Source organism: Mirounga leonina, unplaced genomic scaffold (assembly GCF_011800145.1).
Source record: "Mirounga leonina isolate KUSES-001 unplaced genomic scaffold, KU_Mleo_1.0 Mir_114, whole genome shotgun sequence".
NCBI classification, from domain to species: domain Eukaryota; kingdom Metazoa; phylum Chordata; class Mammalia; order Carnivora; family Phocidae; genus Mirounga; species Mirounga leonina.
The window spans coordinates 36,591,851-36,618,553 of NW_023270265.1; the positions used below are offsets into that span (position 1 = coordinate 36,591,851).

The 26,703-nt window shown below is 40.9% G+C and overlaps 1 protein-coding gene across 3 annotated transcripts in view; it reads left to right on the forward strand.

The window, feature by feature from the left end:
- The window catches only part of VTI1A (vesicle transport through interaction with t-SNAREs 1A), a 359,448-nt gene that overhangs the window by 216,753 nt on the left and 115,992 nt on the right, over positions 1-26,703 (forward strand). The window lies entirely within an intron of this gene.

The following is a 26,703-nucleotide window of genomic DNA, read 5'->3' on the forward strand; positions in this document are numbered from 1 at the left end:
AAAAAAAAAAAAGAAGAAGAAGAAGAAGGTAGCGGGAGGGGAAGAATGAAGCGGGGGAAATCGGAGGGGTAGACGAACCATGAGAGACGATGGACTCTGAAAAACAAACGGGGTTTTAGAGGGGAGGGGGGTGGGAAGATGGGTTAGCCTGGTGGCGGGTATTGAGGAGGGCACATTCTGCATGGAGCACTGGGTGTTGTGCACAAACAATGAATCATGGAACACTTCATCTAAAACTAATGTTGTAATGTATGGGGATTAACATAAGAATAAAAAAAAAGAAGCAGCATATGTCGTATTTTTTAAACGTCTTTTTCTGTATGATTACCTTAATATCAAATAATTTCCTCTCTCCCACCCATGACCTGTATGTGCCCCTGCTGTTTAAAATTTTTTTTTCATTAAAAAAAAAAATCAGAATGTTTCCTTCAAAAAGTGAATTCTCGTTTATCCTTCCAGCATGCCTGTAGTAACTTGTTTAAGCAGGTAGGGGTGAGAGGCCTTTTGTAACTAATCTATAAGATAAACAAACCAGAGAGTACTAAAGGCAGCTGGCCTAGCTGGCGCTACCCATACGGTCTTATTTAATACTTGTATTTTTGTAAGAGCTACCTCTGAGTCAGTCTGGGGAATAATTGCCACCTATCATTGCTATCACATTTTACCTTTTCAACATGGTTTTGTTGCTTTGGTAGAATGACAGGTAAAGCATCTGGAAAATTTTAGTGTACTGTCAAAATGATTCGTAAGGATAAGTACACCAGAAATAGCAATACAAGACCAATGTAAGCATTGGAAATACAAATCTTTTTAGTAAACAAATTTATTCTTAAAGAAATATGCTACAACTCGGTGTTTTGTTTTGTTTTAATCTTCTTTGAAGATTCATGCTCCCCGCCCTCCCTCCTTTTGCTCAGGAAACATTTTGTTGTATTTTAGTTATTCTTACTACAATGTCTAAAAATTCGGGACTCCTGGGTGGCTCAGTCGGTTAAGCATCTGCCTTCGGCTCAGGTCATGGTCCCAGGGTCCTGGGATCGAGCCCTGCTTCGGGCTCCCTGCTGGGCAGGAAGCCTGCTTCTCCCTCTCCTACCCACTCATGCTATCTTTTGCTGTCTCTGTCTCTCTCTCTCTCAAATAAATAAATAAAATAAAATTTAAAAAGTCTAAAAATTCGACAGTAGAGAGTTTCCAGGACTTGTAAGAAAGATGTCCTTGAGAATTTACTCAATTTTTATGCACTGAAAAATATGTCTTCCCTTGCAATATCTTAACATTTATACTTTGACTTTTATTGCTTTTTTTCTTTTCTCTGTTTATCCATTATTCCCCTTTGTTGGCCTGTTTTTGCAAGTGTTGAACATGGGCCCTGACCTTAAATTAATATATAGCGAAACCCTAACCTCCAAGATAGTCTTCAGCTTTTAATCAAGTGCGTATTAGTTCAAGAATAAAATGATTGGGTGCCTGGGTGGCTCAGTTGGTTAAGCGTCTGCCTTCGACTCAGGGCATGATCCCAGGGTCCTGGGATCGAGTCCCTCATCGGGCTCCCTGCTCAGCGGGGAGCCTGCTTCTCCCTCTGCCTGGGCTGCTCCCCCAGCTTGTGCGCTCGCTTGCTCTCTCTCTGACAAATAAATAAATAATATATTTTTTTGAATAAAATGAATTTTCTGCAGATTCTTTAGACTTAACAGATTTAGGATCTGAGATGAGAATAATGCTACAAAGAGAATTTTAAAAAATAATCTTGGTCCTTTTTATGTAAGTTTATTACTATGCACTTGACTCATTGCCTTTGTCGTATGACCTCTTCAAGGCTGACATGGATAGTACTTTTACCAAACTAAAGAACAGCATGCGATTTCTTTATATGTGTTTCTCTTTGACGACAGTCTCGTAGGTCTAAACTAGAATTTTGGTCCTGTGTCAGACATTAAAACACAGCATCTGAAGTTATCTGTCAGTGACAACTCTACCAGCTGCCATAAGTGTGCTGGACCCTAACCATACTTTGCCCACATTATCTGATTCAATCCTTAAGAACTCTGTGGAGGAAGCATCATATCCCCATTTCCCAGATGAGAATACCTATGCTTAGTAAACTGTCCGTAGTCACGTACACAGAAAGGCACAGAATTAGGATGTGAACTTGGCTCACTCTTTTGAATGCACTGCACCAAAAGGTTCTGAGAGCCAGTTTTCACTAACTAGTGCTGAGATGGAAAGAGTATGAACTGATGAGTTTTCATTACACAGGTGGTTACTGTCATATGCTATCTGTGTTATAATTCCATTTCTTCTGTGAAATAATTGTGGTAGTGAACCATTTCCCTTAAAAGTCCATTGTAATAACAAATGGAGAAATAGATAGTTGGTAAGAAACATTGGCAGGCCTGCGTCAGTCGTCCCACCTTCTCCCCCTCCCCCACATTTTACTGTGCTGGGAAATTCAGAATTTTGAGATCTATTATTCTACACTCTACTGTGTCTTTTATTAACAAAAACACTGCTATGTATGCACTCACGGATACATCCTAGGTAGCGGGCGCTAGTCTAAGCACTTACTATAGATTATCTTATTTCATCTTCATGACAACCCTAGAGGACAGAGATTATTATTCCCATTTTTAAGAAATAAGCAACCGTTATTAGATGTCATTCAGCTATGCAGAGGTGGTCTGCCTCCAGCGTCTGTTTTTTCCTACTGTGCCTCACAGATAGTCAAGTGACCCTTCCGGATGAGCAGACAGTTGTTCTAGAAAGCAGTGAATAAGCCTGACCAGATCCCACTAGCGAGGATGGGGCTGAGGCCCTTGTTCTGGTCTTTGTAGCCACGGAAGCGGTTGTGTACCAATGGCGTCCAAGGGGGTGTGTTTTTGAGGAGTCCTTTAAGATTTGGTTTGACCCTAGACTGTGGGGCATTAACCAGACAGCGTACAAAGATGAATCTGTAATCTCCCTTACCTCCAGTATTCTGCAAGTATGCCTGCTTCAGTACCATTGCCACCACTCTCCCTCCCCCTTTTGTGACCCTCACGGTTCTGCTTGGACTACCTCAGAGTCCTCAAGAGTGCTGCCCAGAGCAGAGAGATCCTCCAAGCTCAGTCCTTCCCAAATGACAGTCCATCCTTCTCTTTGGACTGTTTAGAGAGGGGAGCCTCTGGGTCAGTCTCTGTGCCTCTTCCCCTCTTACGTTCTTCTAAATACTACTGGCCAGTTTACCTTCCAGAGAGCAACACTAGCACTGTTTCCTCCTGTGGTTCCCCCCTGCCTGCTGACACATGTCCTCCTTAGTCTAAACACGGAGGTCTGTCAGTGAGCATTCTCGCTTCCTTTGCTCCTACCCCCATTGGATAGACCTATGTCCCTACTCAAGTTCACTACCGCCCATCTCCAAAGCTAGCCCTAGCCCCTTACTAATCCTATACCTGTGTTTCTTCTGTTACTTCCTCCTGAATATCCTCCTTCTCCCACCTATTACAGTCAGGAATGTTCTGGATGAAAGGGACAGAAACCCAGATCAAACTAGCTGTAAGCCACAAAAAGGAAATATATTGCCATATTAACTAAATAGTTCCAGGGCGGGAGCAACTTCAAACACTGTGGAATCTAAGGTTCTAACAGGAGCGTCAGGACGGGGTCTTGCTCTGTCTCCCAACCCGGCTCTCTTGTGCGTGGGTTTCTCCTTGTGGATACAGTTTTTGCCAGCCCTCTCAGTGACACCCCACTGAACATAATCATCTTTTTTTCCCCAGTACTTCCAATAGAAGTCATAGCATGGAGTCTTACTGGTTCTGGTTTGGCTCTGGTTGGGTAAAAATCCCATTAATGTTTGATTGGTCCTTTTAGACCTGGGACCTCTGGCAGGGAATGGACATTCAGCCTGAAAATAGACAAAGCATAGTTTCCTCAGAAAAATCCAGGAGCTTTTACTGGAAAGGGGAATAGATTCTGGGTAGTCAAAAACAACAGATAGTGTCTTCAGAATGTTCTAGATAAACTTTTATCAGTACTCTGTATCTCACCTGGAATACCACTCTGTCTGTCAAGCCTTTATCAGTTTCTCAGCCAGAAATGATCTGCCTTGGCCCTGATCCTTCACAGTAGTTTGTACTTCCTGCAAGGCATTAACGTCTCCTGCTTTGCATTGTGTCTATTGTTGTCATATGCTTACACGTCTTAACTTTCTTCTAGACCTTTTTTTACCCCCTACCTCATCCCTCAAAGGATTTCATATAGTTCCCCACCACGTTGTGCAACCAGCTGAAACAAATAGGGGAGGAAATCCAGGTGTAAGAGTAATAAAACAAAACCAGGGAATCCCTTTAGTACCGCCGAAGCACAGACTTTGAACAGACTCCCGTGCAGATAGCCAGGTGGAAAATGTTCTATCTGAAAGCAAAGCAGGAAATACGATCAGAGGATTCACAGTGTTTTATAAGGTGAAAGTAACCTTTCGTTGAGGTCAAGCAGAGCCTTTCTTGCCGCAGAGATGGGCCCTGGAAAGAATGGTTTTGGGGAGGTGGTGACAGCTCCCGGGCACATCCCCACTCGGAAGGGAATATGGAGTGTCTGTGTATCCGGTTCTCCTCAGGGTCCTCAGGTCTGGACTGTAAGCTACTCGCAGTCAGGAACCTCGTCGCATTCAGCCCAGGGTCAGGTTACCCTGGCATAGTCCTGATCAGTGAATAATCCTTGGGAGAATGGCTAAGAATAGTTTCACAGTTGCTGTGTAGGTTCACATGGGTATAATTTAGTTGAAACCCTGCAGGTTTTTATCTGTTGCACTTTGGCGACAATATAAACATGCTCATTGAAAGAGAAAATAAGGAATGTCACAATAACAGAATATTTCTGTCAATTATTTAATCACAATAGAAAAGCATCTTATATTTTCCTTGGTTGTGAGCCACAATTTGACCTAATTCTTGAATTACTTTTCTTTTATGATTTTTCCTTTCTTCCCCAGGATATGTGCCATTCTTTAGCACGATGTGGAATATGAAGGCTGCACTTCACCTTCACCATCAATGCCTTCTTTGAATGCAGCCTTGAGCTGTTAACTCGAAGCAAGGAGCCCTAGGCCTTCCTTATAAACAAGTAATGGAGCCCTCGGCCCCCCTTGTAAATGGCTATTTATTAACATATACCATCACCAAACAACATTTTACAATTCCAGGCCCCCACACCATCACACCACTGTCTGCTCCATTGTGAGCTGAGGGAGGCCTTTGGCCATCTGTTTCATTAAATGCCAGAGGCAGTGAACAATATCTGAACTTTATAAAGCGAGCGTCAGGGCTTCTCTCTTCACAAATCTCCCCCTTCTGCTGCGGCCACCACCACCACCACCACCACCACCATATTTTTTTGTTTGAACGCTCACATTGTAAATTAGCGTATTCACACATCAATTTTAAAAGGCTCGCTGTGTTGTAAGATGGGACAAAGCAAGCTCAGTAACAGCTCATGCACAAGTGCAGGTGGTCGAGCTAACTGCTACCCAGATCAAAAGTCAAACAACTGTGAATCTTCTTTTGAAAGTGCAGTTAGGGAGACAAGGCAAGGCTTATCTGCACAAACAAGAACGAGTTATAGATATACATCACGAATGCAGGAGGACAAAAAGGGGTTTCATAATCTTGCGGGATAAGAAAACCTTCCAGTGCTGACAATTCTGAGGGCGTCTCTGGAATATGTAGCTTGTTGTTGTTCTCTCTCTCTCTCTCTCCCCCCCCTCACTCTCTCTCTCTCTTTTTTTTTTTTTTGGTAAAATTAGTCTTTTATTGTGTGGTGATTGATAATTATTATTTATGCTTTGGTGCTGTTCCTAAAGTAGCTAAGAATATTTTTTAAGCCACCTTTGAGGCAGGAAATGGCTCCTTTTCATGGTTGCATTTTATTTTTCAGCAGCATTTAAGGACAGACTCCTATTTATACCACACAAGCAGTTTTGTCTGTTGTAAACAAAGTAAGTGGCTGGGAATTGTGCTTTCCCAGAAATGTTTTCCAGGGAAGCCATAATAAGAAACAACTGTGTACATCTTGAGAGTTTGTCATCTAGGTATTAAGAAAGAATTCTTTGCTTTCAAGGGGAAAAAACAAAACAGAAAAACACTGTGAAGAAATATATTCAATATCCAAAAGTATAATTAAAATATTTCTTAAACTGCTGAAGTTGGCCACACCTTGCTGGTATCAATTGAGGTTGTTTTTATTTTTTATTTTAAATTGTCTCTAACATTTTTGGACAAGATAGAACTGAAACGAGAGGAGACAGCATCATTTTTTTTAACCTCAATGCTCTATTTAAAAAGCTAACGACTTCTTTGCAAAGTTATGTGAAGAACCTTGGAATTTAAGTATGAATATCAATGAAGAAAATGAGAGAATGATTAATTTTACCAAAAATTTACAAAGAGTGTTGAAGAAGGGCGCCTGCGTGGCTCAGTTGGTTAAGCGTCTGCCTTCGGCTCAGGTCATGATCCCAGGGTCCTGGAATCGAGCCCCACATCAGGCTCCCTGCTCAGTGGAGAGCCCTCTTCTCCCTCTCCCTCTGCCTGCCACTCTGCCTACTTGTTCTCTCTCTATCTCTCTGTCAAATAAATAGAATCTTTAAAAAAAAAAAATGAGTGTTGAAGAGGCTTGGAACTTATGAAAGAACAGCACTCTAGTCTCCTGTAAAATTACAGTTTACCTAGGAAAAAAGAGACTCTGCTTTCCACTTCTGATACCTTACTGATTTTATGATGAAGAAGAAAAAACTATCAGCTTTTTAATTACCCAGTCAGTTAAAGGTGTCTGAATCAGGTCCACAGGTATTTTCATGAAACCACACTCTCTGTCTTAAGCCACAGGGCAGTGGCCCCTATTCTGAAGAGGGCTTCCCAGAGTCTCTCAACCACCAGGATTTTCTGAAAATGTTCGCATATGTGTGCATATGTATCTTTCTGGAGATTTTCCACAAAGTTTTCAAGAATCCACAACCAACTCCGAAGAATTGAGAAATGGGACATGGTTATAGAACTGCGCACAGTTCCCTCATTAAACACCACTTAATCACTTTGCTATTCTCACGTATTTGAAATGTGTTGACCTACAAGAAACACTTATTTTGAAGTTTCCACAAAATTTAACAAGAAATTTTGTGGGATATCTTCCCCGGGAAATCAGATCATGTATCAAAAAATATGTCCTGAAAGACAAAAGCAAATTAAAATTTATATAGGGCCTTAGGATTTGTAAGGCCCATTCCCATACATTATTTCACGTAATGTAATCTTGAAAAGAACTCTGTGGATTGGTGTTGCCACTATTATCCTTATATTATAGATCATCGAGACCTGCCATTGTTGAGTCTTGCCCAAGGTCATTCCACCCAGACCTTGGCCCAGTGTCCTGGTTTTAGCCACAGAAGCCATGTTCTTAGCGACATTGTAGCAGTAACGCAACATCTTCAAAAGCAGACATATTTTTTTTTAATTAATTTTATTTATTTGAGAGAGAGAGTGAGCACGAGCCCTGGGGGAAGGGGCAGAGGGAGAGGAAGAAGCAGACTCCCCGCCGAGCAGGGAGCCCAGTGCGGGGCTCAATCCCAGGACCCCAAGACCACGACCTGAGCTGAAGTCAGACGCCTAACCGACTGAGCCACCCAGGTGCCCTGAAAGCAGATATTTAATGTTTACTGTGTAAAGGGAATATGTTAGTATAGGAGACTCAACAAACTCAGAACTCCACTGCCAGGTAGTTTGATATCTTTAAGAACCAACAATACGTAGTAACTTGTACTGTCCATAAATAAGAGATAAGTGCCAGGCACGAGGACAGGAAGGAGAAATCCCTGGGGCCTGTGGTTATGGAGACTTTATAGAGGAGGGGGCAGGTGTCCGGGCCTGAAAGTTACTGCCCAATTCTCAATCCACGTGTGGGGTTTGCTGTTTCCCTTTCTATGGCAGCATCAAGGTGGTAACTCCCAGCAACGGAATTAGAATGTTGGGGGTTGGTGTTAGAAAGATCTGTTTGGCCACCGCCATGTTGAAGGCACATAGGAAGTTAACAAATGTGTAACTGCACCTGCTCATAAAATAAGTATGATCCAAAGACTTGTTGAGCATTTTTTTTAATTGTAATGGAGCTTAAGATTTTCTTCGAGCAAATAAGACAAGCTTGAAATCACCTAAATAATCTGATTTCTAAACAATCACGAAATACCTCTTCACATTTTGTACCCCAGTTTTAGAAACATATTGAGAATTTTCATGCATTTGACTAAAATCACATATTTGTAAAATTTTATGACCTTTGAAAATATACTGCATGTTTGACTATTTCACGAATAGATGCAAAGAAGATTGGCAGAGTACAGTGGCTATATTGTTGTGGCATATTATTTGATAAAAAAAATAAAGTGTATCACTTTAAAACACTGAATTTTTTCATATATTCCAGTTAAACTTTTTTCATCAAATGGGCTTATAGAAATTTAGTTAGTAGAAAACTTGCCCAGCCAATAAAGAAAAGCTTTCATTTTCTATTCTGTATACGTGATCTGAAACCATAGCCTGTTAGGTCTTTTAATCTGTTTGTTCAAGGCCAAGCTATTTATATGGATAATTTTTAAAGCTTCTGCATAAAGAAAAAAAGAACATTTTATTTATTCACTGAGGTTTTTATGTGCCTTGCAATTGCGTAGATAAAGTATTTTCAAGCTCATGGATGTGGAGAAGATAAAAGGTCTCTTATTTTATAAGGCTTTATGTAAGCTTTGCAAATGTACAGATTTCTCATGGCTAGAATTTTTTAAATAAAACATTATTTCACTATTATAATTGGAGTATGATGTGGGCATCTTTTTCTTTCCCTGAATTACATGTTAAATTCTGTGCTTAAGATCGTCTTTATTACATTTTACCTTTTGGATTTTAATAGTTCTCTTACTGGAGAAAATAATTTACTAATCTTCATTTGTAGTTTTGGGCACCTATTTGGAAGTGGAAAACCCAAAAATCAGATTTAAGAGATAAAAAGTGAAAGGTATAACTTGGTTTTGCAACATGTTGGTATGAAGATGAAAAATTATTTACCTCCTCCTCCTTAAGAACTTTTGCTAAGCCTGGTAGACTGTGAAAAGGAGGAGGGGGTAAAAAAAAAAGAGGCATTTTAAAACTCTGGGGCAACTGGATTCGGACCAGATTCTGGGTGAACATTAGCTGCTGTTAGCTCTGCCATGTCAGGGCCAAGAAACAGCTTTCCCTGGCTGGAGCATTCCCAAGCTATCACGGCCATCAGACAGGTGGGGAATAAATATTGTAGAATGGTGGGACATTTGAAGAGCAAGCTCCCGATCCCCAGGACTCAATTTGGACAGGCTTCAATTGGAGCAAACAGGTGTTCCTGGGAGGAACTGTCCTCAAGTGGCTGGGGGGTGCCATTCTTTCATATACATAAAAAGTTCCTCTTCCTTCTGCCTGCAGGAAAATTAGAATTAACCACAGCTTTTTCTTTTGAAATGGAAAAAGAGAAATAAAAATATGGCACCAGGTTTTGGCTCCAACTGGATTTCCACGGAGCATGTAATCTATGATGAATGATGAGTATTCTTGAAGCAAAGTATCCTTGTAATTTTCAACATTGGAGATAGCATAAAAACTGAATGAATTGCAAAGAATCTTTTTACCAAAGGCTGTACCTGTGAAGTGGCGTAGCCTTTCTTTCCTTCTTTCATTCATTTGTTCATCACCAAATATTTTGTGAGCACTGGAGATGGAGTCTGGAGATGGAGTGTAAGCCAGAAAAAGGCCCTGCCCCCAAGGGCTTAGCCTAAGTTGTGGTAACAGTAATTGTTTGGAACGTGAAAGTGAACCTGAGTAGTCTTTGGGAAACTGTGGCTAGATCTAAAGTAGTTGCCGGCCTCAGAAAGGTTTCTTTTCTGTAATGCCACCACTCTGAGGATGTGACTAACATATTTTATTCGGGGGCACTCTTTTTAAATCACATTTTTGCTATAAAACACAAAATAGCTATAATATAGGTAATTTTTAAAGGAAAAAATCATATTTAATCCCTCCACTGTGAAACAAACTACCCTTTTTGATACAAATGTTCCCTTCTTTCAGTCATGATCCATGTAGATTATTATGTTGCTTTTCTCACTTAATATTATATCTTACACATATTTCTGTTTCCACGTTGTCTTCATAATTATATTTTTTCCTAATTTAAAAGTCTTTTCTAATAATAAAAGTTTCTTAAAACCTCTTATTTTGTAGAAAAAGGAATTTATCAAGAAACAGGGAGAAATGGGCGCCTGGGTGGCTCAGTCGTTAAGCATCTGCCTTCGGCTCAGGTCATGATCCCGGGGTCCTGGGATCGAGTCCCACATCGGGCTCCCTGCTCTGCGGGAAGCCTGCTTCTCCCTCTCCCACTCCCCCTGCTTGTGTTCCTGCTCTCGCTATGTCTCTCTCTGTCAAAAAAATAAATAAAATCTTAAAAAAAAAAAAAAAAAAAGAAAGAAACAGGGAGAAAGCCATCCATAATCACAGTGGTGAAATGTAGCAACTGTAAAGTTTTGGCATATTTCATTCCAAGGTTTTTCTATGTATTTTCCTGTGTATTTTATTTATATAATTGAGACCATACAACATACCCAATTTTATATCCTGCTCTTTACATTAAGATTATATTGAAAGCATTTTCCCATGCCATGAAAAACTCTTTGTAATTCTTACTTATAATGGTTACATAATAATTCTCTCAGAGGATTATTTCCTTTGTGTTAAACATGTAGGACTTGTCTAGCTCTTGCTATACCCTGATGCTATGTGTCTGCATTCATAGATTAATCTCTCAAGGTGGTATCCTTGAAGAGAATAAATGTTTCTCTCATTTGTGACTTTGCCATTCTTTGCCACTTTGCCACTCATCTTAATCTAATTTTGTGGTCAGCTGGGACATATCTTCAAGGAACTTTTTCAGGATAAGTATATGATGTGGAAATCTATAAAGAATCACGTTCTTCCTCTGACTCTTAAGATGCCATTTCCTTTCCCTTGTTCTGTAGGATCTGTTTTCCATCGTCCTCATGTTGTTTTGAGTTTTTATTTGGTTTGATTACTCTTGAAAACCTCTTCTTAGATCTGCAAATGGATGGCAGCTTTCTATGCTTAGCCCTGTCTAGTGATTGTCCTTTGTCTTCCAAACTGTCTTTATGGGAATGAAATGGAAATGCTTCTTTCCCACCACTCCATGACTTTGACATGAGAAATGTCCAGCCCTTGGATCCTCAACTGTCCTGTCCTCCACCACCCCACACAGGCACACTTTACTTAGGAAGACTACACTTCCCAGCATTCAGTACCTTACACCACACCCTTCCTGTTGCTCTTCAATGTTGATTTATTGTTTTCCCGGGAACTCAAGTTTCTTGCTGGCTGTAGAAAAGAAATGAGATGTGGAGCATGGAGAAAGAGGAATGAATACAGCAGTCCAAATACCTCGTAAGCTGCAACATCCACTCATAAGAGAGACAGCTGCTCAGTTTCTGCTTTTTATGGGCTTTGCAGTTTTTTTTATCTAGTAGCAGACTTTGTGGAGGGTGAACTACTGCTTACATTTTTTAGCCCCATTCATATTTTGTAGTGGTAGAAAATCCTTCCAGGCTCTGGCGATTTATGATGTCCGTTTTGGTGTTGTAAATTATCATCACCTTGTATTTTTTCATTCAGTTTAATGGGTACTTTGATAGATGCAACATCAGGAGCCATCATCCAGGCACCATTTTAAACTGGAGACTGTGAGTGATCTTTAAAATTGCCCTAGATAAGGGGACCAAACAAACCATTTCTATAGCTCAACCCTTGGGCCTGTATGCCTGGGTGGTCTTGTTTTAACTGTTGCTGTTTAATTATTGATGATTTACTGACACAAGGCATGGAAGCCTTAGGGAAAATGAAATCCCATGTGCCAGTTTCTTTAGATGAATCTTCTTTGAGGTTTAAGTGTCCCGCTTGGTAATATAGTGAGGCAAGATTTAGGGGTCATTCCAAATGCTGCCTGGCACGGTCCACTGTGGCATCTCGATTCACTGATGGAGACTACTGATGCATCTTGTAGACAAGGCATGACTGCCTGTGCTTGACATCATGACAGCCTTATACAGACCCATCTACTGTAGGCCAGGCATCCTCCCACATTTCCCTACCCCTCATTTCCCTTCTCTGTTCCTCCTGGGGAAAAGTCTAATCTCCAACAATAACTGTCACTTACCTACAGGAAATGATTTCCCATCTTAATGCTCCTACCCTGGGAACCATTTATTAGGAAAGTGGTAATTCACTCCACGAATATGTGAAAGGAACTTTTCCTGGGTTTATAGGGATGGAGGATGACTCTTGCCTTCAGAAAACTCATGCCCTAATCAGAAAGAGATAAGGAGTGCAGAAGTACTAACTCAAGATGTTTGGTAATCAGAAACCTCAGTGCACAGTTCCCAGAGTCTGGAGATTATTGGCAGCTTGGAGTAATCAGGATGAGTTTCATAGATGACATGGCATTTGTAATGGCCCTTGAAGGAGGGGTAACATTTGCCCAGGCAAAGTTAAAAGGGATTCCAGGCTAAGGAAACAGCATGAACAGGGAGGGGGCATCTTGTAAGGCAGGCATGGCAGATCATTCAAATCAGCTCTTTATTGTCAACTTTAAGAGTTTTGCCTTTTGTTTTCTGATGTTCCCCTTTCAACAGTAGAATGTGGGTCACCTCACAACATGTTTGCACTCGTGCCCAGTCATCTGCTTCCCATCTTTACCCTCCACTGGGGAGATAAAAGCTTGGCAACGTCATAATGGCCTGAAAGCCTGTGGCCCACCTTTTCCCATCATCATTATTCCTTACTGAACACCTACTACCGGCTCTAGGCAGAACAAACCTTATTAAAAGGCCACGTTCTTTCATACCTTTCATGTAACCCATTGATGAGCGTTGTCTCACAAGGTCTTATTTCCTCTTAAACATCCCTACTTTCGTTGTTTTCCTAAGGATTCTGAAAGATATTGCAAGTACAGGTGTGTGTAGGCAGAATAGACCTACTCCAACAAAGGGGGGGGGTGTTTCTTTAGGAGCCCTTTGCCATCAAAAATACCATTCTGAGCCAATGCCCAAGAATCCTCCCTATAGAGCTTGTTCTCTTGATCATTAGGCTTGGCTGTGTCTTCAGCTGCTGTGTGGGCACTGGTGCGACATGATCAGATTCTTCTCTGAGATAGGTCGATATGGAGGTAAAGCGGAGCTAGGTCCTGGAGGGTTTTAGGAGGTCACATATCAGAGTCTGGATGGACTGAAATCAGTCTTCACAACATTGACTGAAACTGGCCTGGGCCTGGTGTTGTGCTACCTTTTGTTGTTTGTTTGCTTGTTTGTTTTTAAAGCAACAGTTTTGCTTTAATAGGACTTGATGTTTTTTAATCCAGTTTTGCTTTGGGGAAAAAAGTATTAACCACATGTCTTGCCAGGATATCATTTTTAAAAAATTTTCTGTCTGGGTGGCTCGGTCAGTAAAGCATCTGCCTTCGGCTCAGGTCATGATCCCAGAGTCCCAGTCCTGGGATCGAGCCCCACATCGGGCTCCCTGCTCAGTGGGGAGTCTGCTTCTCCCTCTGACTGTCCCCCACTCTCGTGCTCTCCCTCTCTCTCTCTTTTTCTCTCTCTCTCTCTCTCAAATAAATAAATAAATAAAAATCTTTAAGACATTTTTTTTCCAAGTAAAAGTCATCTCTGGCACCGGGGTTCTTTCTAGGTACACACCTGCCTTGTTAATCAAGTTCTCTGGATTTTATTATTTCCACTTGCAAACGGGATGCTTAGCAGTCGGCCTGAAAAGAAGCTGTTGTCCTCATCAGCATGACTAAAGGGTTGATGAAATTCTTGTATGTAACTGGTATGGTTCTACTACAAAATCCCTTGGCCTTCAAATCTATCAGGATTTCAAATCTATCAGGCCTTCAAATCTATCAGGAGAAGGAAGTATGAACAGTCAACAGACATTAACTGATGGGTGACAGGTTAGCACAGTGTGCTGGCTGTGATCCAGTCTGGGCGATTTCTTTGTCTTCTTCTGGTTTGTATTTATTCCACAGACAGTATTATCGAAGCAAGAGAGAAACAACATTTTTAAAAAGAAAAGGAAAATAAAATCACCCATAACCCAAGACACCTACAATTATCTTTTCTTTTTTTTTTTAGTCTTTATTCATATGTTAACATTTTTCTTTATGTGGCATTGATACAGATTTTAAGTTCTGCCCTTTTCTTTTTAACTTCACATGATAGCTTGTGCTACTGTAGTCATTTTTATACTATTGCCATCTTGTCTTTTTTAATCCAATTACTAGGACATTGGTAGAGGTTCGGGAAAGCATAGAGCTGGCGTTCATCGGTTTTTGAGGAAATGGAAGGGCGCCCTCCACTCTGTCTTGGAGTTGCCCAGCCTGATATTTAATAGCACCGGGAGTTTTGACAAATGCATACTGAGGTGTCCTCAGACCTCCTATACTCTCCACACAAGGCGGCTTGCATAGATTCATTTAAAGGTGGTTCGTGATAATGTTGGTGACAGAGCGTAAGTATAAACAAAGCAGGCGGGCCACTCTGTGGCGGAGATAAATGTGGAGCATTCCAGAAATAGCCCCCTTTTCCCAAAGCATTCCCTAACTGACTGAGAGGCAATAAGTGCCCTCATCTTCGGGTTTCACACATCGTCTTTGTCAAGTGCCAGTACCTTCGTGGTGACTCAGTCAGTGTCGCCCATGGCACGTCCCTGGTGGTGTGTTAAGCAGGTGAAGTTTGCGTCCGTCTCGCACGGAGCATTGAGGAGCAGCTCTGAGGAAAGGAGGTAGGGAGGAGGGCTGCAGGGAAGGGTGGTTCTGGAGCTGCGTCAGAAGGAGACTGAGTGGGGCGCCGTGGTAGGAGGTGCCAGACAGCCAGGGGGCAGCATGGAAGCATTTTGCACCTGCTGAAGGAGGAGAAATGGAGGAAGGGGATGAACACAGAACTTCACCATTTTTCCTGAGCCCAGCCTTGGGGAGGATGATGGATGACTTCTTGTCATCTTTTGTATTTCCTCGGGGGGCAGCTGAAACGGAATCTCTCTAGGAGACCAGAGGTTGAAAACTGCAAGCTGTGGGCCATAAGTGGCCTGCAGAACTTTTTTTCCTTTTCTGGATTTTTTGGGTGGTTTTTGTTGTTGTTGTTGTTTTCTGTTTTGTTTTGTTTTTGTCTGCAGTTTTGGGTTTTTTTTTTTAATTGAGTTATTAGATATCACTTACAGATAGTAGGACTCACACATTTAGAGTCCGATGAGTTTGGGTGCACTTGTGTAACCTGTACAACACATCAGGACAGAACAGTGCTCTTGCTCCAGAAAGTTCCCTCCGGGCCCTTTGCACTCAGCTCCCTTCCCTCCTACCTGTCACAGGCAGCCACTGATCTGCTTTCTCACAGTAGAGTTTTGTCTACTCTAGAATTTCACGCAAATGGAATTATACAGTATTTTGTCTTTTGCATATACCTTCTTCCACCAGCATGGAGCTTTTGAAATTCATCTGTGTCATTGTGTGGATTGCTATTTCATTCCTCTTAGTTGCTGAGGAATACGCCATAGTAGAGATTTAATGCAATTTATTTACATCCACCAGTTTATGAAGGTGCAGGTTGCTTCCAGTTTGGATCTAATATAAATAATGGTATCTGAACATTTGCGTACACATCTTTCTGTGGACGTAGGCTTTTTTTTCTCTTGGGTAAATATCTACGGGTAGGATTTCTGGGTCATATGGTAAGTATATGTTTAATTTTATAAGAACCTTTCCAAAGTGGCTGGCCCATTTTGTATTCCCATAACAATGTATGAGAGTTCCAGTTGCTCTGCATAGTAACTCTTAAAACATTCAAAATAGCCGTCAACAATTAAAACTCAGAGTCCTTTAGATGGGCACATGGTCTCCAGTTCACCACAGTTCCTGTATGGCCCATTTTGCTCATTTATGTCATCCTCCTCTCACCTATGAGTCTGTGACCCCTGCCTTAGAAATTCTTCCCAGCAATATTATGTCCCATGATGTGTGGCAGGGCATCGTGGTTAAGAGCAGATTGGCGGAGAAAGACAAATTTGAGTTGGAATCTCAGTCTTGCCACTTATAAGCTGTCACTTTGAACAATTTACTTAACTTCTCTCAGCATGAATTTCTGCCTCTGTAAAATACTAAGGATATCTTACTCAGTGATTTGTTATAAAAATAAAATAATATAGGGGCCCTGGCTGGCTCAGTTGGTAGAGCATCTGACTCTTGATCTCAGGGTTGTGAGTTCGAGCCCTACGTTGGGTATAGAAATTACTCAAAAATAATAAACAAACAAACGAACAAATAAATAAGATAATATAGAACATGCCAAGCACCTGGCACAGGGCCAGGTCCATAGAAATTATGCAAGAGCTATTGCACAGTTGGTACTTATTAGTATGATGGGATAGTCCAGTTGTCACTTGTAGTCTCACTTGTATGTATGTGTTTGTGTGTGTACATCAGAGAGTAACTTGCACAGATTTTTAGAAAACATAGATACTTGTGCCCCTACTGCCAGATCTTCTACGGAATTACATTCTCTTGGGCTGGACATGAGTATGTGCATGGTTTAAAAGTTCTGCAGATGATTGGGATGAGCATCCCTGGTCAACAACCATTAGTTGACCAGGAAGATGGTAACAAGAAGTCCTACATTCTAAACTTAGCTCTATCATTAACTAGATGTGTGACCTTTGGCAAATCCCTTTACCTCTCTGAGAGAGCAAGTTCAGCTTAGATCTGACTCTAGCAAATTTGGTCTTTCATGATCACTGGGTTTTTCATGTAGACAGTGGTAGACAGTTGGAGACAAATGAGTTGGAGGTGGTTGAGGGCTATGCCTGTTTCCCAAGTCATATGTCAAAATGAAGGCAAATTTCAGACTGAATTCTGCCACACCTAGAAGCATGTCCGCAAGCAGGCACAAAAACAGCCATCCATCTCGTTCTGTGGGCCCAGTGAAGTCCCTGTCCTCTGTCCTGATGGGAGACTGCATTGACAGCAACTTGCCTGAAAGGATCACTAGAGGCTGATAGGAGAATATTCCAGCTGTAAGACTTCGGCTAACCTTCTAGTCAGAGTCGGGTGAGAAACTCCTCTCAGTGACTCAGAATCCTGAGTCAGACACACCATTCCAGGGTCACTAGATTCTGATGGCCTTCCCATGCAGGCTGTGGGAGTGCCAAGGACAATACTTCTAGCCAGTCCACATAGCTTCAATGCCATTTCTAATGCCCTCATTAATAATTATTAGTTATGCTAATTAAGAGTAACTAATAAGATAAAGATAGCTGCCACACTTGTAGCTGCCTGTGGAATATCGCTTTTCATTAGTCTTTTAAATGTGAACTAAACACCCCTGAAGTGTGTATTCCCCTTAGGCCACTTCAGTTATAAACTGACTACCCGAGGGTATGGATTAAAACCAACTAACACACACATTTCTGTCACACTACCTACACAGAAGTATTTAATAGTTAATTACAGACAGTATAACAGATGATCCCTCAGGTTCCATCCAAACCTAAGATTCAAGCATTCTACGTACGAAGGGCCCTAATACTGTTTTCAACATAACCTCTTCTCATCCTGAGTCTCCTCTTTCTAGAAACCCCCCTGCATCCCCCAGGTCATATTAGTGCTCTTCCCTTCCCTATGTTCTCCTAGAAGTATATGCCTCTGTCATGGCATCTTATTTCAGGCCAGGGAACATACAATGAGGATTCCAACCCTTATAAAATGGCATCCTTTTTGATTTACCCACATCGATCTGCATTATTTCCCAAACTTCAGTGATTTGAGTCATACCATCATAGTTTTAGCCTTGGCCCTACCTGCCTAACACCTCGACTGCTATTTTTCTTTAAGTTGGCACACTCTTGCTTAATCTGAAATACCTTCTTAAGCTTTATTGCACAGAGAATTACCCATGTAATCATGGTTCGAATGTGCTAGTTATGTATTTTTTTTTACATATTAAGTGCAGAACTTAATATCCTAAATAAAATGTTGAGTGGTTATGAATATTTAAAATAAAAAATAATCATCTGTGTCCTGCCTAAAATGAGCTCTCAAGTCTCCAGCGGGCTGCACATAGCACTGCGGGAACCCTTGCTGTGCTGGCCTCGTGGGGTCCCTGCCCATCTCCTCCACCGCGAGTCCCCGGAGAGAGGACTGGCTTTCATCTCTCTATCACCATGTCAGTAAGCCTGGTGCCTGGTGCATAATAGGTGCCCAATAAATGTTTGATGAATAAATGTTTCTCTCACTAGCACAAGCAAAATACCATTAGCAACTAGAAATATTTTCTATTTTCTCTCACTTTGATTCCCAGCCTCTGGTAACTTAAGCACTCAAACATGGACTCGAAACAGAAGGAAGTAGCAAAACATATATAAGTGAAGGGATGCATGTCTTCCTGTCTCCTAAACAGAAGTGTCATTCACTTAATTCCTCTAAAGTTAAGGAGAATTTAAAACGGTGGGCAGTTTTGGGGCGCCTGGGTGGCTCAGTCGTTAAGCGTCTGCCTTCGGCTCAGGTCATGATCCCAGGGTTCTGGGATCGAGCCCCGCATCCGGCTCCCTGCTTGGCGGGAAGCCTGCTTCTCCCTCTCCCACTCACCCTGCTTGTGTTTCTGCTCTCGCTATCTCTCTCTCTCTAACAAATAAATAAAATCTTAAAAAAAAAAAAAACAAAACTGTGGGCAGTTTTAATGTCAAGTCATTTAAAATTAGAGGCGGATTTTTTTAAAATAACAACTTACCTGACGCAAGGCTCAAGGCGCCTCTACTCTGGAAAATGTAAAGAAAGTTAAGAGGGAGTTTCCCAGTAGCAAATGCTGATTGAAAAAAGCAGTGATCACATTATCTATCCTCTCAGCTTCCCAGAGGAAGTACAAAAAGTGAATTCCCAGGCCCATGGTTACTCTTTCCCGAGGGCCACCCCTGGAGACATAGGAGGTACTCTGGCCTGCGGGCGTGGGCTACCTGCAGTCTCTCTGGGACCACCTGTGCTCTTCGGTCTCTGCCCTGCTGAGCGACTAGGCATTCCTGATCACAAACTGGAAAGAGCTTATCTATTTTAATGTCAACTCTCCTGTCCCACTCCCATCCCCACCCCATAGCTCAGTGTCATACTTGCCTGCTTTATTCTATGGCACCCACAGCCCTTTTGCTGCTCAAGGGCAGGGACTGAAACCTATTTTACTTTACCTCCCCTGTGCCTTGCTAGCTCCTGGGACAGAATGGACACCCAGGAAATGCTTGAATGAATGAAAGGATGGGTGAATGAATGAATGAACAAAGGAACTCTCAAAAAAAAAAAGAACCAAGTGAGTTATATGATTTTGGTTTATATAAACCTTGCCAACTTTTAACTCCCTGCATTTTAATAAAGATCTGGAAGAAAACACATTTAGGAGAAAACTCTCTAAACTTGTCTGAAAGCATACCTGTGGGTGGCAGAGTTAGTCTCATTTTGGGGGGTAAATTTTTACTTCTAACCTCCTTTAAAGAAAGTTTGATGATTGAATTTTTTGAAAAATAATCTTATTCAATCTGAGTTGGTCTCCGAAAGCAAATGTTACAAAGTAAATCAGTTGACTAAAAGTTCTAAATTCATCTTCCACTCATTGAATTATCTTTAAATTACATAGGAAATGTAATACATGAAATTTCTTTGAGCTCTGTCTATTAGTTTCCAAAAATGAAAACTCGGAATATAGAGAAATACTTATCTTAAATGGTACCTACCTTGAACTTTTCTGCATGGTATTTACTGCTGTCATTTCAGATTGAAGCATTTGCATTAAATTACATAAAGTATTTTAAAAGTTCAAGATTTCTAATTTGGGGTTGATTCTACAAGCGTTAGTAAGAAACAGATTAAGTAGAAGAAAGGGGCGTAAGTACTGAGACCATTAAAAGGCCTCTAATTTTCTTAAGCCTTTAAAAAAAACTATACTTTGTAATGTTTAAGGTGAAAAAGATAAATGGACTTGTTGGTTTATTTGCATTGGTTTTGCTTTTTTTTCCATAAGTGCTGAGGTTGTTTTGTTCATAAAAAGGGAAGTGGTGCCAACCTCAAGAAGCAATTGCCCAGTCTTGATTTGGGACATTCTGGAAGTTCTCTACCTTACTTTAAACACACACTTACAAATAAGGTTCCAGTTTATGATAGAGAGTTCCTCCCTACACTGTTTAGAAACCCTGACAGGCTTATTCCAGGAAAGGCACAGAGCTTGAGGCAGGGGGAAAGGACCCTGAGGATGCCTTGGGCTGGCACTTTCCTTCACCCAACAGCCCGAGAGCAAAACGACCATGGTTGCAAACTTACTCCTTCAAGAGCCCTTTCCCTCCACACGTGACCCGTCCACTGAGGTTAATGATGGTCACTTCAAATAGAAAGCAGAAGAGGCTAAAATTACTTTTCTAATCATTTTTGCTGCCTTCTGAAAAGTTTGATTGAAAGGACAAATTGTTCCACAAGACTCCTTCTGTACCACATTTGTCTACCTAACGTTGTAACGGAGTTCTCCGGGGAAGAGTTTTTACGGAAAGAGCCTCTTGCCCCTACTTGCCCCCACTGTGTTTTGTTTATGGAGTAGCCCATATCTAGAGAAAAATGTAATTAAGGAAAATGATTATATCTGTTCAAATGGGCACCTCGAGAGAAATTCAGAAGTAGTATCTCAAGGCTCTATCTCCATCCGGGCCGTTCGTCTTGTTCTGTTTTCTACAAAGTGGGGTGTGTTCGCATGCTTGTTTGACTACACACAGGGAGCCTTCAATTAACTGTACCTGACTCACAATTCCAGCTGGTTCTGAGTACCCCCAAAGTGTACCCATTTATAGTTCTTCCCTTCAGCTCACGAAATTTACAGGTGTTTTATCATGTTTGCAACACAGACATTACCCGTGAGCCTGACTTAGGTGCATTTGGAACTAACCTCAGTGAAATAGCTTCTGTTTTCAGGGTGGGTTTAGTATTGATGGAAAATACATGGTCTGCATTCTGTATTCGTTTTGCACTATTAAAAGTGAAATGCCTTACTAATGAAGAAACGTGGGGGCGCTAAAATGAATTTGCCAATCAGTGCATTTGTTTTGGTCAACCATAAAATGACTGAACGTAAATTAAGAAGGCCTCTGCACAGCCTTCCTCTAGTGTTTCCTTGGTGGGAAACCCCACGCCCACAGGCCAGAGTACCTCCTATGTCTCCAGGGGTGGCCCTCAGGAAAGAGTAACCATGGGCCTGGGAATTCACTTTTTGTACTTCCTCTGGGAAGCTGAGAGGATAGATAATGTGATCATTGCCTTTTTCAATCAGCTGTGTCTCCAAGAAGAAAAAATAATAATCACTGCTTTGTCAGTTTACACTCCGGAACTCGTTGAAGCAAAGAGTCAGGTCACAACACCCAGAGACTATGTTTTTTCCTGCTGAGGAATTGTATTTTCTCAAGGATGGACCGAACTGCATGAACAAATCATTAAGTGACACAAGTGAACAGGCAGAGAGAAGTATTCAAAAATCCTCTGACCTTTGCTGCCAGGGTGGCTGACAGAAGACACTAGCTTTAATTGTTTGTTTCTCTCTTGCCAATTTCTGTTTCAACGAAACATTCCACGATCTCGAGGCAAAAGGTGATTGGGAAGGCAATATTTTGATTTTAATGGTTATATCGATTTTTCTTTATTCAGAATGATCAAAAGTATTTTCCTAGGTATAATCAAATAGCATTTATACACAGATCGTTCTAGTGAAGCAGAAAGAGCCATATTAATTTACTGCCTAGGAAATGGGGTTTAAGCACAAACTTGCAGATCTTTTGCTTTTCTTCTGTTTGGGGTATGTTTAAAAAGAATATTTGATTATTATATCCACTCCCAACAGAGAAATGAGTGGGCTTAAATAGGTTTACTGGCTTGTTTCGTTTATAGTTTTGTTTCATAATAAGAAACAAGATAGCTAACGGAAATTTTTTATCTCTGTTAGTGTATGTACATTTGTTTTAAGCTCTTTTTCTTTACCCTATGGAAAGGCATCAATAGCACATTCTGATTTTTGTCTACTTTCATTCTTTTCAGAGTAATATCCAGGATTCTGTACTCATACTTTAAAATAAGAGGATTCATTTGCTTTGGAATGGAAGCTCCCAGTTGCATTGTAGATTCATAAACTAATATATTTAGCAAGTAATGTCAAAGGAACCTTGAAGTCAGTCTCGATCACGTTTTACTGCCTGTAAGAACCATCAGAATCCCTGTCCTCTAGAGCAGCATTTTATGTATTCAAAAATGAAAACCAAAAGCAGAATCTAGCTGTGGCAAGTTTCCCTAGATGAGACAGTCACCCCAAGTCGGTGAACCATGCACCTTATCAAACTTGAAGATTAGAATGCTATACCATTCTCTCTTCCAAACACTGTATATTTATCTCACCACATGGACCATAGTTTACCCCAGTCTCTGGCTGTTGCCTTCCTGCACATGGAGCATTACCCCAGTTGTTGCTTACACTACAGAACACCACCACCGTGTTTATTGAAAACTATAGATGTAAATTCCTCATGATGGAACCAAGACAGGAAAAAAGAATTCTAACTTCAGGGTTTTTTTCAGTTTAATAACTTATTGTGTTAAGTTAGGACAACACAGAACTATTGCTTAGCAACACTGGATTAGGCAGAAAATAATTTAAGCTTCCAAATGAGAAACATTTGTAATAGAATATGCTCTAACACTTGCTTTACCACATGGCTTAACACCCTTTTGCTCACACATGGTTAAACACATGTTTGAACTGATGTTTTAACACCCGTCTCACACATCTTTATGTTCTTTGTTCTCATATGCTTAAACACATGCTTTGACACCCTTCGTGCTCTCATTGTCAAACACAGGCAGGGTATTGTCTTGGGCCTCATTCTCCAGCAGTTCATTGGTTGGTAGCCAGCCAAAGACTGGTACCTGGTAAAGCCCCAGCTCTTGCTGCTAGATGACCTCTACTCTGGGGTTTCTTCAGTCTGTCTGGAGAGGAGAATCCTTGTGGAGGTGGCCACCTCCATGGCCGTTTGTGTCTACCGTACGCCTGAGCTGTGGCTTTTCAGCAATGAGTGTATCACGTCACAAAGTATTAGTTTCCACCCTGGCCAGTCTGCTTACATTTTCCCAAACCCCCAAGCCCCAAAGTTGTACTCATGGCCAGATGTAGAATTGAGGTGATTTTTTTTTCCCCTCTTAAGCCTTACTTGGTAATTTCAGTAGAGTTGAAAATATACATACTAGAATGGGATATCTGTGTTGCAGAAATGTGAACATAATTGGAAAAACTCACTGGCCATGAGTCTGATGGTTTGGATCCTCTCTCTTCTTTTTCCTTGTGGTATCTGCTATCAACTCAGATGAGGTGACTGTCTCCTCTGCACTCCAGCCACCTAAACCTGCCATTAGTGGATTCAGAAATGGCTAGCTCATTTTCCTAAAGTTCTAGGACTCACTCTGTGACCGCAGTTTAGAGTGAAGGTTTCAGAGCCAGACTGCTCAGGTTGGAGTCAAGCTTAGGTTTCCTCATTTGTAAAATGGGAATAATAGTGGAACAGACCTTACCGAATTGTTGTAAAGATTAAGTGACACAGCACTTATAAATCACTCACACAGTGTCTAGCACATAGTAAGTGCTCAAGAATAGTAGCTCTTACTTCGAGTAGAATAAAACAGTGACAATAACCTGAATTTAAACAGCATACTACAGTTTATAAAATATGTTGTAGCCATATTTTTTAGCTCCCTCTCAGAACACTGTGAGGTGAAACATTCTCCCCATTTCACAGGTAGGCAAACTGAGACCCATATATCATACAAACTCTGCCAGAAATCTCATAGCTAGTAAGTAGCAAGGTTGGATGTTGAATGCTGGTCTCCTGACAGCTAAGCCAGTGTTTTTCCTACCATGTTACAAGGCTAAGTTCTGTATGATGTACAAAGAATTACCAGAAATAGCCCTTCCCATCAAAGAGCTTACAGAAGAGGAAATATACTGACAAATAAAAAATAGCTTCCATTTATTGAGAGAGAACTGTAAGCCAGCCATATACAGTGTACTTTATAATAAATCATCTCTCTTGATCTTTACAACTGATTTGAGAGGGGAGGAAACTGAGGCCTAAAAAAGCATAATTAACTCACCTGGAGTCAAAGAACTAATAAGTAGCAGAACTAGAATTTGAACACAAGCCTGATTCCAAATAAAACCCATACTTTTAACCATTACTCATATTGGCTCTCAACCAACAACAATAAATGAGTCCATAGACAAACAACAGCTATTGTAGAAGTCAGTTTTGGATGAAGTAAATTCCTCCCCTAATCATTCCTGACTATGCTGCTGTCTGATTATTTGGGTGTTTGTTGTTGTTGTTGTTGTTGTTTTTAACATTATAAAGTGGATAAACATAGCAAGAAACAAAAGCTATGGCTATTGTTTGAGAGCAGTTAGTCTATACCACCACCTTAATGACATTCAGGACTATAAAATGTGCTGCCTGGCTAAATTCTCATGGAAATTTTTTTACATGTAACCTATGCTCACAATATCTGAATGTAAGAATCAACTAAATTCTGTGACTTTCAGGTCCCAAAGAGTGCTAATGGATACTAAATTAAATTATTTGAAAATAAATTCTACTTCACTGACTGGATCCTAAAGGTCGGTATTAAGGAAACCATATAAACCCTTGAGTTTGGTGAGTCGGAAGGGCGTTTTTCATTATTGTACATTAATAACTCAAGTTATCTTCATGGCTGGCTTTTAAGATAACTTAAAGGTGACTGGAATCCTTGAACTAACTTTCCATGTTAAATTGGTTTGGACCCAGATGCAGAGACTAACAATCATACCATTTAAACACAGAACAAAATCAGCCAGGAATAGCAACCCTTGGATGCCTGACTTGAAGATGTAAGCAGGAATTAGTGATTACTTCAAATGGCTGGAAGATCCCAGAGGAGAATTTGGGGGACTCTTCATTCCATTTTGCCCTGAACACAGAATTGTTAGTACAAATACCTGGCAACATCAAAATACAGGTGCAGATTTGGAATATATAAAACCTCACTTTGGTTTCTTTATATTTTAACTGCATTTCACTATGTTGAGGTTCAAGATGAAATACTTGCATTTTAATGTAGCATTTGCCAGATTTCCAAACCTCTAAGCACTCAGGCTTCATTTCTTTGCTTGCCTGGAAATCCTGGTAGCACTGAGCCAAAAGTTAGAAGTTATGAAGTGAGATTATACTTGACTGGGAACAAAAAAAGTCCTATGTCCAGAAATGCAGATGTACACGGCAGTCCTAGGGGAATGTTGGTATTTGATCTCCAAGTCTTAAAGGTTCATGTTCCCAAGGTTAAGAGATGCAGAGAGCCAACTTTTATTTGTAACTAATGCTGAAATTACTCTGGAGGTTCAAGAAGTATTACATTACAAATCACTCAGCTTTGGAAGTCCTATAGCTAGTGAGTTACAAATATCACTGTGTGAGAGAAAGGGGCAATAAGTGAAGGACATCATTCATAAACTTAATTTATACTGTTGCATTGTGATCATGCATATGCTGTGTGAGTGTTTTCAGTCCAGTGAGAAGAGGAAAAGAGAGCATAAGAAGTCCATGAGTCAAGACCCCAACTAAAAAAACCAGGAAGTGAAGACCTCCTTGTCTAGGGGAATTGGGGTGCGGATGGGGGTGGAGTGCAGGAGTCAGCTCAGGCTACAATCTCTTCCTTCTTTTTCTAATGTCTAACATCATGAGCTGAGGCAAGTCCCATATTTATTGAGCAAGGAAAGCTCCCATTTAACTAAAAGTGGAAGTTAAAGCCTAGGTATTCACAAAATAATATCCTTCAACAAACAGGGTACCTATGGCCATCTGTGTAGAAGATACACATAGAAGACATTTCACCTCAAGGGGGGAATCTTTAGTGGAACCAAAACTAATATTAAAATCAAGAATAGTTAGAGGCATTAATGTGTCACACGGCTGCCTTTCTTTTTAACCTTAATAAACCATATTCCTATAACAGGTACTTTCTACTCTGGTATAACTAATTGGACTTCCTTTTTGGCTAGACCCTTTTTAATTTTTATAATTTTTTTTAAGTAAGCTCTATGCCCAATGTAGGGCTTGAACTCACAACCCCCAAGATCGTGAATCACATGCTCTACTGACTGAGCCAGCCAGGCACCCCTAGAACTTTTTCATTTTAAACTAAATAATGACCTGATATTCTTTTTTTTGGACAATAACTTTGTTTCCAACAACAAAGAGAAAAGGGATAAATTTGTCTTGGTTGCAGGAGTAAGCTATTGTAGGTAAAATTTACCTTTTGTAACTTTTTCACCAATATCTGGCACTGATGTGCTTGTTTTCATTGTGAGGTTAATCTGTCCTTGCTATGAAATGTTTTCTTTAAGAATTAAATCCATTAGGGACGCCTGGGTAGCTCAGTCAGTTAAGGGTCTGCCTTCAGCTCAGGTCATGATCCCAGGGGTCCAGGGATCGAGTCCGGCATTGGGCTTCTTGCTCAGTGGGG